Here is a 16,407-nt window from a genome sequence, read left to right on the forward strand (position 1 = left end):
AAGCTCTTTTTGATATATATACATATACCAAATGTGAGCTAAAATCGCATTGATTTCACAAGGTCTATTTCACCTGAGATAAAAATATATAAAGGAAGGAAATAACTTGAAAACATTTTAAGACATTGTGAAAAATTCTGTCTCATATCCTTGATCCCCTGATCCAATTTATATTTTTGAATACCATATGCATTTTGAACAAAAAATAACTGACTCAGAGGCCATGCACTTAACCTTCTGTCGTGGGCCAGTCTTCTGTTGTTGTCTGCAATGTCGTTGTTGTCTCTTCTGTAGTCGTGTACCATTTGTGTGTTGTAGTCTCTAATGGAGTAGTTGTTTCAGGCTCCGTTGTTATATCTGTGGTGGTTGGCTCCTCTGTAGTAGTGGGTTCAGCTGTTGTTACCTCAGTGGTTGTCATTTTAGTTGTGGTGGCCTCTGCCGTTGTTGTCATTCTGTAACTATCAATTGAATTCAGGAAAAAAACGCATTGATTTCACAAGGTTTATTTCATCTGATATAAAAATGTCTGAAGGAAGGAAATAACTTTTAAACATTTTAAGGCATTGTTAAAACTTTCGCCTCGCATCCTTGATCCCCTTGAAATATATTAATTTTAGAGATTACACATGTTCAGATATTAGACGTTATGTGTGGAACATTTGACATTTCTTCCAAGGCGATGCAAAATCAACATTTCACCTTCTGTGGTAGTTAAGTCTTCTGTTGTTGTCTCGGTTAGTGTGGTTGGTTCCTCTGAGGTAGTTCCCATTTGTGTTGTCGTGTCTACTTCAGTCGTTGTTTCGGGCTCCGTTGTTATATCTGTAGTGGTTGGCTCCTCTGTAGTAGTGGGTTCAGCTGTTGTTGCCTCGATGGTTGTCCACTCAGCAGTTGTTGTGACTTCTTCCGTTGTTGTCAACTCCTGTGTTGTTGAAGCTGCTGAGAAAATTTCTGACTTGTAATCTCTAACGTTGGTATTATGCCAGCGCAGAGAGTGTCAGTAGAATGGCCTTCAATGAGGTAGTTCGCGCCAAGAAAATGAAAGACTTGAACTTTTGCTCAAGCTTTCCTCAGGCAAACTTTCAACCATTCAATCTCTTTTAAAATCAAGAGTAAGAATCTGGGGTCACCATGCAAATTTTCGTACAAGAGAAACAAATTACACAACATTAGCCGATATTTGAAATTCAAAATGGCCGCCATCCCTGTGTTATCTCTATGGAGAAAAGTAAAATTCCCGAGTTTAACAAATAAACTATAAGTCGGTGAAAATCTTTTTCACTTCTTAAGCTTCAAAATGAGCGCCCACAAGTGGTAGGCCAAAAGAATATCGTTAAAGTTTGAGAGTCCGAATATCTGTCGTCGAGGCGCATTCTACTTTTTAGTGTCACTGAGCACTGTTCCTAACATATTACGCAAATGCGTTGTGGTTTGCCTCGATATCAGATAGTTACAAATCGAATATGCTCAGCAATGCATCACTAGATCTCGGAAGAGAGATGTGTTCAATATTTGCCTTTCATGGATTTGAAAAAAAATGAACTTACGGCAACACTCTCTACGTCACCAAAAACCCACGATACACCGTAGAGAGTAGAACTGATTAATTTCTGTTTTGCGGATTTTCAATGAAATCTGAATTGTAGTGACACAGAACAAATAAGTAATTGTCTATAGAGATTTTCATCTTTAGCAATAGTACAGCCACCTCCCTTAGAAAGGATTATAAGTGTCCAAACAAAACTGATTTCTCCGACATTTTGGTCATGTTTGTTGCCAAAGGTTGGCACAACTTCCATAGAGTTGTATGTATAGATAACACACACTGTTAACAATCTTCCTTGTCAAGCTGTGCGTTGTATAACATAGATGGAGAGCCCTGGACATGGAAATTTGGAGTTTAAATGTATCGGCCATGGAGATAAGTGAACTCATTGCCAAGTGGACATACCTTCCCATATTCGTATCGCTTCAGCGATGGCTTCTTCGGTCGTTTGAGAGACAGACGCCATCGATCTCTTAAGATGGCCAGCATCTCTGACTGTAAAGGACATGTTTGGAATAAAAATGTGAAAACATTCTGACATGTCATGGCGTAGATTGTTAATTTAAATAGGATCAACATTTCAGAACTATCAACTTCGTTATCGGCATCGCATATCACCGGGCAAGTCGAAGCGTAGGGGGGGGGGGTTCCTCGATATGATTCAGGCTATTTTGATCTACTCGCTACATAATACACGCAGATTGCAGATTCATGCTTTTCCTCATACTTGCTCTACACACTTTGTTGGACTCAACCGTCACTTAAAAATGCAGGAGCTATGGCAACCTGTCTACTTTTGATGGATATAAGGTACAAGCTGGTGCAGAAGTCACGTCCGAACACCGATTCATCATTGCACCGTTCTGATATGCATGGTATGTTTTGCCAACCGAATAAAACTTTCAAACGGTTCGTTATTTACAACGCTTCGATGTGCAGAAGATGCAATACAAGTTATTTCCAGATTAACATCGCAGGAATGTCGAAAGCTACAGCCATTGTGTCATTTGAGAACGTTTTGAAATGCCCTCACTTTTTCGCCCCGTAACATCGTTGACAGTTCAAGTGTGTCTGCCACTGTCAGGGTCGCAGATCCCTCCATGAGTGGCTTAAACAAGATTCTATAAACATCGATTTGAACAATGTGGGTCAGACCCATCTTTTCAGGAATTATGGGAAGGAGAAATAATGCCATAGTGCATTCAGATAGTGACCATGAATATCAAGTTCAATATAAAAGTCATGCTTATAGACACAAATCTTTGTATGTTGTCCCTCTTTCCTCGATTCGCTCAAGGGTAGGCTATTTGACCTGGGGAGAGGGTAAAATGGGGAGGGTGAAAGTGGAACTGAGAATAGTTGCGGAGAGCAAATCACCGAAATAATTGCTATCTTTCAGCATTTGAAAAAAAAATTTAGCCGGACTATTTATTAACTGAAATGAAGAGTTTCAAATTCCGTGAAAAAGTATGCAGAGTCGATACTTCTCCAATATGTCAAATTTTGGAACCAACACAGAAACAGCGAGCAATATCTCATTATCAATAAAAAGCAGATAAAAGGATCGAAAATTCCCTACGCAGATTAAATTGATGTACTGGAGTTTTTGCTTGGTACATGTCCTTAGCCGTTACGCACATAGCGATCCTTCAAATATGCCATCCTATGATTTGTCGTTTCCTATATCAAAGATTCTGGAAGCATCCCTAATATCGATACAGGCGCGTAAAAGTGACATACAGCAGAAATTTTACAAGGGGTCGTCGTGTACATTACACCGAGAAGTGTTTCGCGGCTCCATTAATTGCTATTTTTCGAAAGTTCTTCTCGTTTGTTCTCGTTGGTGTGTTTGTTTTGCTAATGGCTTTTGATATACTGCAGGTGGAAGTAGCTTTGTTCTCGGCGAACGATTGTTCATTATATGGCTTGTATGGCTCACGAGTCGTACAATTGAAGAGCGGGTAGGTCGACTCGGGTCAAAGAAAAGTTCATTCTGTATCGTATGCACGCTTGAACGCCTAGTGAAAATAATAATGTAATCATTGGTGGAGGGAATCGAAATTTAGCCATTGAATTTGAATCAGAATCAGAATAAACGAGCAGATTTACGACTAATCGCGTTGTGTTCGCTAATTATTGTTCGGTATTGGGTTTGGATGGCAAAGCGCACGGTAACAATTTCTTTGAGACAAAGAGCGAAGCGTGAAACGGTGGTCTGTTGCTTGGAATATGAGAACACTTTCTCTATATTGTCACATACCTCATGGCGATACCCCAAGTATTTAACTTTTGATTCGATAGCACGCCACCAAGACTTCTACATGTATTTTTAAACCTTTTGTAAGGAATTCAAAGCTTGATTTAGCTGACCATATTCTAAATTAAATGATCGATACTTTTTACTACACAGACTGAACGACTCACTACTTCGCGATTATGGTACTTGTACATGTAATAAACGGTACACAGTTTAAGGAAATGAAATATCGCCAGCGTTGTCTTTGTGAGGCTTGTGTCAGACAGTTTAGATAATGTGTGATAAACTGTTATAACGAAAAACATTAATTTCCGTGTTTCCTTTTTTTCTGGACGCTATTTCGAGATGAGATGCAGGGACATACCTCCGTAAGCTATAGATTTCATGAATCCGTTCGTGTTTGACTTCCCCGACCCGGAAACAGAGCTGCAACAAGTTTCTTGTCAACTGATCACGGTGATATTGCATGCTTCGGGCAAAAACCAGTTTACCGTGTACTATATTTGTGAGCAAATAGTGCAATCGCTGCTGGTGATATTATCAGTTTTTGACAACATCGGATTTTGACCCTAACATTGCATTTCTGATGCAGTGTGTCAAGAAGCGTGTCATCGAACGAAAATATTTAGCCTGTCAGCTACTGTCTTTTTACTACTGGATGAATAGAAAGCCTGTCGGTCTCTCGATCGTCAAAAATTGTGATCTTTATTGTCATTTATGTAAGGCAAGTTTTTTTTTCTGGACAATGATTGGGCAAACAACATTTGTCTTCTGTTCAAACATACTTAATCGATTTTATGCAGTCAGGTTATACGACAAAATGCACTTACCTTGAGAATGAAGAATTTCTTGGTCAGATTTCTTTCCAGGCGGGGAATCTATCCCACTAGTGTTAGTGTGTGACTGTGCTAACAATATAGCCAATATTGCACAGTATAGCATAATTATTGTTTGTACACCCATAATATCAGTTCAACGTACACGGAAAAGGTACACAAAAATTCTCAACATCACCAATTTGTTCCACGGTTGGTTGCGATCTTAATCCACCTTGGCTTCTTTATATTAATCGCAAGGCGCAGTAATCGGACGTTGTTATCTGACAATTCGGAACAACGTACATCTGAAACAGGCAGCCATTGTGCAGGTAGACTGGAATTCGAGGGCACTCCACTCCAACACTCGTTTCCTCTTTAGCAAGAGGAAGCGGCAGATCAGCCTCGAGCGACGGATTGTACTATAATGTGAAGGGAAACAGTAAACTGCATGCAATATTGGTATCGTTCAAAGGTGAATTAGTCTGGCGTAACCCCGGGGTCCCGAAGAGTTTCTACCATTGGTTGGTTTCTGCGGTATTTTATTTGTTGTATGCGTTGTTTGTTTTTTTTATTTTTATATATCTCAGCAGAGATAATGCACTCCGACAATTAACGCATTGGGTTGTAAGAAACTCGTCAATAAAGTAGCACGGCGCCGCGCTTCGAAATTGAAAGACTTAATCTTCCTCAGGCTTACACTAATTTGCGGAACGGAATGAGCGAAACGGAACGGAACGGAACAGCCACACCAAATAAAAAAATACTTTCTCTTCATTGGAGTCCGTGTTTTTTCGCCCACTGGATTTTGGAGCGGAGCAGAATTTAAATAAAATATTATTATTTCTTCACCTCAAGTAAAGCACCTCATTTTTTGAAGTTTTCAAGATGAAAATTGTGTCAAATACCACAGGAAACAAAGCTACAACTTCAATTTGAAGCAACATCTTAATTTAAATCTTACCGCGAGAATCGCGCCTAATAGAGGGCACTACCATATTGTGGATGGGCGGTCAGCCCAAAAGAGGGCGTATCTATGGCCAACATGTAACTACGCACTCTGTTTTGTACGATCGCAATAGCGCAACTTAGTTTCAAACAATAATTGCATATGTACGGCATACAACGACAACACAGCCTGCCGTCATAAACTTTTCACAAAAGAATGGCTAAAATTGCAAAACGACCGTAGTTCCAAGTTACCGCGTTGATCGACTGTCGACTGTGATGTTCTTTTGTATGTATGTATGTATGTATGTATGTATGTATGTATGTATGTATGTATGTATGTATGTATGTATGTATGTATGTATGTATGTATGTATGTATGTATGTATGTATGTATGTATGTATGTATGTATGTATGCATGCATGCATGCATGCATGCATGCATGCATGCATGTATGTATGTATGTATGTATGTATGTATGTATGTATGTATGTGTAAGTGATTGGCCAATCGATAGATTAATTTCAGCCCCACGTCACAAAGATTTTAACCGAGCATGCTAAGGGGAGAACAATTTGGTTTCTGAGGGAGGGGCTGCAGGATATTGTCGTCCCCCATGCATGGTGAATAAAAATAATTTGCTGCATAACCCCAAGGTGAGCAAAGAAGTTACCACTTCCTAGAGATGGTGGTAAAAAAGTGATGTGAGGTGCTAGAAATACCAAAAATGAGTGTTTAGAACCGATCTTAGTATTTTGAGCTGCCGCCTATTGTGGCAATCGTATTACAACGTGTATGTTTCAGTTGATTCCTTTACATTCATGTAGTTAATTCACAATAACCAAATTGATTTTGACACCTCCGTTATGATATACTATTCCAAATTTTGCTCTGTTTAGCATTTGAAGAATGGACGCAGATTCATTTCATCAGAAAATTTTAATACAACATAAACATTGTGAAGTCAGTTTAGTTTGAGTTCATGAAAATGCATTTTTAGATTTTGAGATCTGCATATTTCAAAATTTTCTAATGTGGGAAGGGTTATATGTGCAAAATTCTGCACCATTAAAGATTACAGGTTACATGAATGAAATTTGACAAGCACAAAAAATGCACGTGGACTTCATTTTGAGAACCAATGAAATATTTTGTGTTGCCTTCAGTTATGCCGAAAAAAATAATTTGTTGCGCGAGCATGCTTTGAAAAAAAAATTGTCGACACGTCCATTTCCTCCAGTGCCCCCCCCCCCCAATAAAATGATGCCCCCTTAGTCTGCAGACCCTTGGCAACAAATAACAAAAGCTGTAGATCTCCCGCCAGATTTGTTAACCAAGATTCCCATCATTTTATCGGCAATGTAGCCTAGTTTGACGCTAAATTATATAAATATTCAAAATCGGCATGTGAATGGTAAAATTATCTGCTGGCTCATTGATCAATGATGCTTTCACCGTCTAAAGGCTATATCAAACTTCCGCTGACACATTCCCACTTGAGGTGATGATGACTTTTGACCTCTAAAATTGTGACATTGCCGCCGCTGCTTACACTAATTTGTACAGAACGGAATGAATGGCCACACAAAATAAAAACTCGTTTCTCTTCATTGGGTCCTTATTTTTCTGTTTTTGCCCACTGAATTTCCCAGGGATTTTATTGAATGGTAAAAGCCGACTTGGATTGATATCCTGTGCATATAAGAGTACCATGCAACTGCAGAGACAAATAGTTTAAGTCACATGACATGGCTACTATAGTGGATTTCCCTAAAACCCTTCAATTCATAAACTAATTGGTTTTTAAGCTCAACATCGGTGGTGTTCAGTATGTACTCTAGAATACTTTATTATCACTTGAATTTATTCTCACTAAAAACAAACAGTTCTGGCATCACTGTGATTTTATTTTCACTCTTTCTTATCAATATATGTGCAAAGAATGGAAAATAAGAATATTCACTGGGATTTATTTTAGCACAAAAATGAGTTCAGCGAACAACTGAAAAAAGTTCCAAGTGAAAATATTCTACAGTATTCTCTTTGTTACACAAAATCTTCCAATGAATGGAATGAAATGAAACAGCAAACAAAACTTTCTGTTTAAGCAATATGGTTGTTGGTACTGAAACATTTGCATATAGTATCATACCATGTTCTGACAATGTATCAATTTTAGGAGACAATGTATCAATTGTAGAAACCTCCGGTTTTCTTTTCCTCTGGCGCCATGCCATCGAGGTGAATATTTGATACACAGACCGCCACCTCACATGGCTCATGGTAGCCATATCACCCTCTATCAGATGCGATATCCAGGGTAAGGTTTGGATTCGGGTAGTTTCAGATTTGAATTATAGCTTCAGTCCAATAGTCTTATTCATTCCCAACAGCAGTTTCGGGAGCAGTCTTGCCTGATTATATATGTTTGATTTATTGCTCTTCCTCTACCACACTTCTCGAAGTGTGTTTTTATGAATAAAGTTCTTAATAGTAGTCTTATTCACGATTTTCATCACAGGAAAAAAAAGAAAACTTGGAAAAACAGACGCATTACTTTTATAGGGTTGAAAAAATGATGATATATTTCTGTTTTAGATCCGAAATTCCATTCTGTTACGCCTCAAATGATCCAGTGGGCGAATAAACATGGACTCCAATGAAGAGAAACTAATTTTTTAATTGGCGTGGCTATTCCTTTCCGTTCCGTTCCGTTCCGCTCATTCCGTTCCGCAAATTAGTGTAAGCGCTTTCCTCAAGGGAAATTCCCTTTCGGAATCAACAATAAAAATCAGAGGTTGCCAAACAGAATTTTGTACAAGAGAAAAAAATGTCCCTTATTTATAAAGACACTTGAAATTCAAAATGGCCGCCATCCAGATTTTAACTCTATGGGGAAAAATAAAATTTTTGATTGTTCACAAAATAAGCCAATGAGAATGATCTTATTTGCATTATCAGCTTCCAAATGAGTCTCACGAGTGGTAGACCAAAAAGGTTTTGTAAAAGTTTGAGAGTCAGAATATCTATCCCCAAGGCACATCCTGCCATAGGCGGTAGCCTATTTTAACGTTCACCGACCCTAGACTTACACTGGAGCGAAACCAGGGTAACGGCCCGACCAGCCGTTTCTTAACGGCTATTGACAAAGGTTGAGACGACCCAAACTAGCCAAAATTAGCCAAACCAGCATAAACCACCAAAAACGACCCATATCATCAGTAAACGACCTAAAACAACATTCTAGGTATTCAGGGATACAATAAAACTCCACCTTCTGGAGAAACCGTCGACAGAATTGCGGGCAGCCATGTTGTTGGTACTATCAATTACCAAGTTGTGGGGCTCATTTCGATGACACAACTGAAAACGAAATAACTTCAGCATCGTAACTGGGCTCACCGAAGGAGGGCGCTTTTTCAAACTTTGTGCAGTGCAGTGCTAGTGGGGCATAATTGACGAATTTCGAAAACATGTGGTCTCCAGACTCTCATTCACCGGCCAATAATGTAACTGCATGCACGCATATATATGTTGTGTGTGCATGCATGCATGCATGCACATATATGCAGGTATGTGTATGTACATGTATGGAACCAGGGCCACGGCACATGTTATCTTAATATTTGGTTTGTAGAATTTATTCAAATAAATTAATGTTGGTATCAAAAAAAATGTGAATGAGCTGTAAAAATGTAATAAACTAAAAACTTTGATCTCATTCCTGGTAAGCCACTAAACACGACAACGGGGAAATTCCCTGTGCTACACTTTACGTTGTAAAAGCAGTAACAATCTTGCACAGCGCCCTCTATTGAAGAAACAAACCGAACCCCTTAACTCGTTGATTGCATGTATAGGAATTTGCAATGATCGAAAATGCCGGCTGGTTTTCGCCGTTTTTGGGGCGGTTTCTCCAGAAATCTGAGACATATTTCATCCCTGTGCTTATTTTAGGTCGTTTACTTGATGATATGGGTCGTTTATGGTGGTTTATGGTGGTTTGGCTAATTTTGGCTAGTTTGGGTCGTCTCAACCTTTGTCAATAGCCATTTCTTAACTGCGACGCAAAAGTCACAAGGTTAAATCCTTACAGCTTTATTGATATAATGCCGGTGAGAACTTTCGGTCATCAAAAATAAGCAATAACGCTATATTATTTCGTCAACTTTCGATCGCTGTCCTTTCATTTCCTTTTCGAAATTGGTATTACTTTTATAATTTGAGATGATCATAGTTAGGGCGTCGATCTAAAGCACTGCGTCTTCTGTATTTGTAAATCGCATACACTCTCTCACATTTATTTCAGATAATCTTATTCAAGCCTGGCAAACAGTTTCTCTTGTTTTTCTATTACAACTTGTGCCTCGTTTCGTATGGGATGATCTGGTAATCACCATCGCCGTTTTGGATACACAACAATAGAATATATATATATATAATATATATATATATATATATATATATATATATATATATATATTATATATATATAATATATATATACTAGTATGTAACGCTCAAACTAAACAATAGAAATATACCTCTTCACGTCAGCTTTTATGATCGATGACCTCTTGTAGCCTAGGTTACAAGCACGTGACCGATTCGTATATTCATACAGACACGTAAACATTCTGAAGTGTTTCGGGCACGACTGAGCGTAATATGAACATTCTGTTTTAAGGTGTAGTGATGCGATGAGATTCACGCTTACCACGATGGTGGAGTCCAGACCTTCAATTCATTTCTACAGCGATACTATATGTCTGTCACTCTGTGCCTATCGGTCCGATTGTGTTTTCGTCTTGTTACTATACGTTTTTTCTTCAAAGTAGTAGTAACTACTTCCGACCACCCTTTTACTATTCGTTCTTTCATAGGGGGAGTTTGTATGTTGAACTCGCCTTGGCTGCCGAGAGGTACCTGGGGATCTTCAGTGTATTGACTACACGAGACGTTTAGAGTTCATTGGTACTACATAGACTTTATTTCTCTGTAGACAAGCTTGACAGTTGCCATCGCCCAAGATACGCTTCTCCCATAGTCTAAATGTCTTGGGTCCGCCGTGTTCCCCTCTCAATGTTCCAATCTCTCCCTTTAGCAACCCAGACTGCTCGTTGTATGTTTAAGGATGGGATTTTAAACGTTATCTTTAAGGCGTGGCTTGGATCATACGATAGACATGAATTAAAGATAAAATGATACATCCAATCATAAACGTCAGTGTCACAATTAATATTCAAACGTCACTGTGACACATGTTCTTGTTTTCGTCCTGACTTCCGTAAACACCCTCGTAAAACGGAATTAGCGTTATTGTGCGTTTGCCTAAAATATGGTTTGTATGCATATCGACTTATAATTGAATTCTTGTTGTTTTAATTAACCATTTTACTGGTGTCGATGACCGCTAGGTTCATTAACCTTTGTCTGAGATAAATATCTCTGTAACAGTCTATTATACTTGAAATAGTTTTTGTTTAGAATATGCATCTTTTGATACGATAATTCCAAAGTTTTTAGTTTATTTTCAAGTTATCTAAAATTATGAAAATTTTCAAATCGTGAAAATTTTTGTAAAAAGATGCAGTTTTCTTCCGCAAAAATATTTGCTACGGGGTCGGATTTTAAAAATTTTGACCACCGTCCCTTTGTCAGAATTAGCAGAGGAGCCTTTCCAATTGCCACAGGCTATAAATTACGACACACAACGACAGCCAGTATGACTAACAGAGGGTTATGACCTACGGTGACTTACGAACCACGAGATGGACGTTTACAGTGCATACCTCGGCGGTATGGTGGTCGGCAGAAAGGAAACCCTCGTACTATTTCACAAACTATAAAACATGGGTTAAATTCACAGGCACCAGTGGGTTTGGTAGTCTGCTAGATCGATCGATTTTCTGTTCGATCTGTTTGTAGGATCTAAACCCTACGAAGCATGGGCCCCTGGTTATATAACACTCTGGACACTCGTGTGTAGTTCAAAAAGATTATGAATCGTTCATATCATCGGAATAACATTCTGACATCCGTTGACGAGCATGGTCGTGCGTGTAGCTTTGGGGTTACCTGTTGAGCGCTTAGGTGAGCAGCGTCACCTACGGTCACTCACTGAAACTCAGATGTTGTGCTTCCATATGGTGAAGCGCCACCTATAGTTTATGATACCTACTGACGCAACGCAAAAAACCTGGTGTGTACATAAATCTCTTGTAAAACTGCGGCAGAGCAAGTTTGAGTCAGTATACCTCAAAATACACGAACTAGATGTCAAATGGAAACACAGGCCTTTTACAGTGCAAAGCTGGAGACTTGGAAGCGGCAGTTGTTGGTAGCAGTATAATCCTGAACCAACTGAGCTTCTCTTCCAGGCTGGTTATCCCTAAAATATTGATGAACAACAACTTCCAAAAGGACAAAGGACTAACACTATGCACACAATGAATGTAAACAAGAACTAATGCGAGAACAAGGAACTGAAGACTGCAACTTTTCATACTCTGTCACTTTATCATCCCTACTGGGGCAATTACAAATTAAAGTTTTCATTATCTTGTGTATGATTTACTGGTGAAGAAAACACCAAGAAAACAACAAGAAACCCGAGGATTTTCATTCTGTAACTCTCTACCATAACTCATGAATAATTTCACACGAATCAACATTCAAATTATTGTAACCCTGCATCATAGACCATGAAGCCCTATGATTGTTTATTTCAATTTTTTATGCAAAAAAATAGATCCAGGTATTATACTGCATTTTAGTTAAAATACCGCAACCAATGAATGAAGCCACTTATATATTTTCCATTTTTGGGAAATCTACATGAAAATATGTTTAAACTCTGATGAGCTGTTGATATAATTCATTGAAAAAAAATATGAAACACAAATACAAAAGAGAAGTACACTGTGACAAAAACTACGACATCATTTGTCTAAAATTAAAATTTGGTTTCACGAAGTGGTAAAAAATACAAAGTTAATGAAAACTTTTACTTCTAAATTGTAGGTTTTGCAAGAAATGTGATAAAAGATACTTGTATGATATGCCCCATGCATGATTTGCATACTAACATTCATGAGAAAAATGCCGAGAGGTTTTGACCGTTTGACCTCGCTGTTAATTTTATGCAGGAAATTACAATAACAATGCTTGGTCGAATGACGCAGTGCCTTGAGGGTGGGATCACCAGTGGTATAGGGGGAGGAGTACCTTCCCGATGGTGATAAGTGGTGCAGATTACCGTCGCCTAGGTGACTGGCGTATACGCGTGCCAAAAGACACCTATGGTTGATTTCCTGTTGACCAGTCGGATGGCAGAGTTGCAAATACCTGGACTGAACCATTTGGTTTTTTGTGGGTGTCGGTGGTACTTTGACAATATAAGTAAAAATGCACATATATTGAGTTTATTGTCTTGTTTATGAGCGGCCAGTATTTCCAACAGCATAAATTATGTGCATTTGCCCTTGAAGGAATAAATAATTTTCGAATAAAACATCGCGAATGTAACTACATTCCTTAAGCTCGACGTACACTTAAGTGCCCCAAAGAACCATGAAATCGCCCGACTTTCGATTGAAGAGATGAGTTTTGCCAAACCGCGTATACAGAAAAAGTGGCAGATGACTTTATTTTTAGAATCATAGACAGTATGGCGAGATGTAAAAAATGTGAAACAGGCTCCCCACCTAACTATCCTAGATGTTTTTGTGTCGAGTTTGTGTTTGATTCGTTTCGAAAATGTGTTCCTACATCCTTATCCGATTGTTTGTGTTAATGAAATGTTTGTTTCGCTTTGGATATTTGTAGAGAAGTTTGGATTAGTGTGTACGGTAATGTTTTGTTTGTGTGGGCATGGAGGTCTCTACTACCTCCATGGTGTGGGGAAAGCTTATGGCGAGACGCAGCCGGACCTATGTTGTTACAAAAGTTGATAGAGTCGCCCTTTGACGCTTGCGTTTCGAAACCCGAGTGTGGTTTCTCATCAGTCGCAGTGTCGATTCTTTCCTTAGTTTGTGTTTGTGAAAATTTATTTTAATGCATTTTAGTGGTCTTGCTTTCCGATTAGCGAGGCAAGTATATTAATTTTGGTCACGTTGTGAGTCCGTTTGGTGGTTCGGTTTGTTTGTTCTATATTTCTTTACTTCGGTAAATTTTGTTTTGACTGGTGTGTCTTTTAGATTTTTGCGGAGGTTTGTGAATTTTTAGGCAATAAGTACCACTGCGGGGTACGGATTTTATGTTTATTGAATCAAGATACTTACAAGTATCCTGGTTGATGTGCTTGTTCTCGTACATTTTAATTAATAGTTCATTTACTTTGTTTACTGTTTGTTCTGGCTTGTTGTGTATAATACTGAGTGTTACGTAATTGCCTTTCGCATTCGAGTACGTAATCGTTTGTGTTGACAATAACGAAAAACCGACCCTTGTCGAAGGGTTATTTTCCCAAAATTTGTCCAATGTTTGCAAGCTGGTTTATCGCGATTCTTTTGGCACGCGACATGTTTTCCTTGTTTGAAAGGGTATCTCTAGAAGTGCGAGTTTAGAAGCTTCAGATAGCTTTCAAGTTTTTGTTTTTTTGTTGTTCGTGGAGTCCAATTTGACTTTTCTTTGAATTGGTGTTGTTGCGATTGTTTGTGTCTCACGATGTAGCGTAGTCACATTATACGACTTTATTTGTTGAAATCCTGAGGTGGTTTTATTCTGTTTGGTTTTGTTGGTGTCCGAATGAATTTTAAGGCTTTTGCCTAGTACTATTTTTCGGAGTTTCATAGTTTGAGCGATGATAGGTTGTTGTTGAATTTCATGTTGTTGTCGGCTTTTCTTTGGAAATAGCTGATTTATTTCCACGGCCATGTTTTCTGTTACGTTACTGTGATTGTTTATTTTGTATTTAATGTTGTGTTTCAGTTGTTTGTTATGTGTACGATTTTTGTTATTTCTTTTAAGTGTTTGTGTGTTCTATGTCATCTTATCGTATTTTTTGGTAGTTCCCTTTTTGGAGTATTTGGTGGCCCTGAAAAGGGCCGCTTGGTATGGGTTTTTGTTAGCGCTTGGCGCGTTTGTTTTGGCGATAAGCCTAGCTTTTTATGCTTCTTTTCGCCGATTCGATGTGCTTGGTGAGTAGGTGTTTGCCGCCTTCTTGTCACTGTGTGTGCTTACATGGACAGTCTGCATAGCCCTTGAATGTGGTCTCGATTTGATCAAACTTACAATTTAGGAGTATATATCAAAACTGATAAATGATTTATGTGATTACTGTAGCTATAGATAGGCTACATTCAGGACGGGCAGCGACGGGCAGTAATTAGTAGGCAAAACAGGTGGTTTTCACCGTGGGCAGAACTCGGTGCAATGATACTGAACATTAATAGTAAGCCTGTCACCTTGAAGGTAATGCTGTAGGTGAAACAAGGACACACGATGGTACAAACAACACCACAAGTGAAACGTACACACAGAAATACACGCGTTCCTACGTTGTGCCCACCCGGGCCACGCGATTAAAATATGACTGATACTGCTGGATAGTGTTAATTGGGTCGGTAAACAGTCAATTAATAGTTTAATTGACTACCTGGGTGATTGGCAGGTCGTGTCCAACGACGCATATGCAAAGCAGGCCAAAAGACAAAACCCCCAAAGTTATTGACAGCTGGCCAGGGGTCACCATGAATACGTAATGAAGCTTCACTACGCAGAAACTGCGTAGTCAAGCCCTTCTTAAACGGTCAAAACCTCTCGGCATTTTCCGGCATGAAAGGGCCAGTAGCAATAACTTTTAATAATTTTTTTTACGAACTCGGTTTTAAATGTCAACATTTTCTTGTTCTACTCCCTTTACCATGTTTAAACACCACATATTTAGCTTTTCAACATTGCATTTATATGCGTAAAATGCACTGTTACTATTTAACTTAAATTCTAGACTTGACCAGAATTCACTTGTCAACAATAACAGTGCAGTCTACACATGTACAGGCTGAGCTGACAAGCTGAATACGGTGTATCTAAATATACTATGTGCAGTAGAATAGCAAACTTTAAGTTGACATTAAGAACAAAAATAGTGAAAAAAATCGCATCAAAAGTTACAGCAACTGGTCTTAAAGAACACAAGGCAGTATTCAAAATAGATGAATGCCTATGAGTAGATTATTTACCATACAAAAATATGGGACTTAATTTCCGTCTCAGAGATAAACTTTCTTTTAAAACCAAGAAAGGTTCACGGATAGCAGCAAGCAGTTGCACAGTGTCCACATCAATACTCTTGCTAAATCAGGACAGCATCTCTGCCAGATTGGCAAACAACTTACGTCAGTGTGATAATTGAGTATCTTTCATCTGTCATGTGTTGCGCACCAAAATAGGCAAGCACATACTACAGCTATCAGGCTCTAGAGTTCCATAATGTCTGATTGTGTTCTATTAGCCATAGCTTGAAAAAGCACATTATGGCACAGTAAAAATAACACATGCAATTACAGAACGCAATGTAAGTTGTTCAATCATAAATTTCATGTTATGTTGTTTTATTTTAGTCAAGGCAATGCATCTGTGCTCTGTTTAGTATTGAAATCACAACTTTGTGTTTTCGCTTCAGCAGTGTCACTGGTTTATTTGGACAACATCACAGAACAGAAAAAGGTTTGAGGAAAGCATCAAAATAAATGGTGAAAACAACACCCCCCTAACATGGTGGACTGTGTTGAAACCAATCACCAGCGATTTTTTTCCAAGCCTTAAAGTTAGAAAAATACATCATTCCCACTGAAAATTCCAAAATTTATCCATAAACACTGAAAATTCCATCCTTCCT

At 38.6% G+C, this 16,407-nt stretch overlaps 1 long non-coding RNA gene across 1 annotated transcript; it reads right to left on the bottom strand.

Moving 5' to 3' along the window:
• Positions 1-856: 856 nt before the first annotated feature.
• Positions 857-5,028, bottom strand: LOC139117815 (uncharacterized). Its single transcript, XR_011548589.1, has 3 exons — positions 4,631-5,028; positions 1,949-2,038; positions 857-933 (listed from the first exon to the last, which is right to left on the bottom strand). It is a non-coding gene; the product is annotated as an uncharacterized lncRNA (long non-coding RNA).
• Positions 5,029-16,407: the final 11,379 nt, after the last annotated feature.

This window comes from Ptychodera flava, chromosome 18 (assembly GCF_041260155.1).
Source record: "Ptychodera flava strain L36383 chromosome 18, AS_Pfla_20210202, whole genome shotgun sequence".
Taxonomy (NCBI): Eukaryota; Metazoa; Hemichordata; class Enteropneusta; family Ptychoderidae; genus Ptychodera; species Ptychodera flava.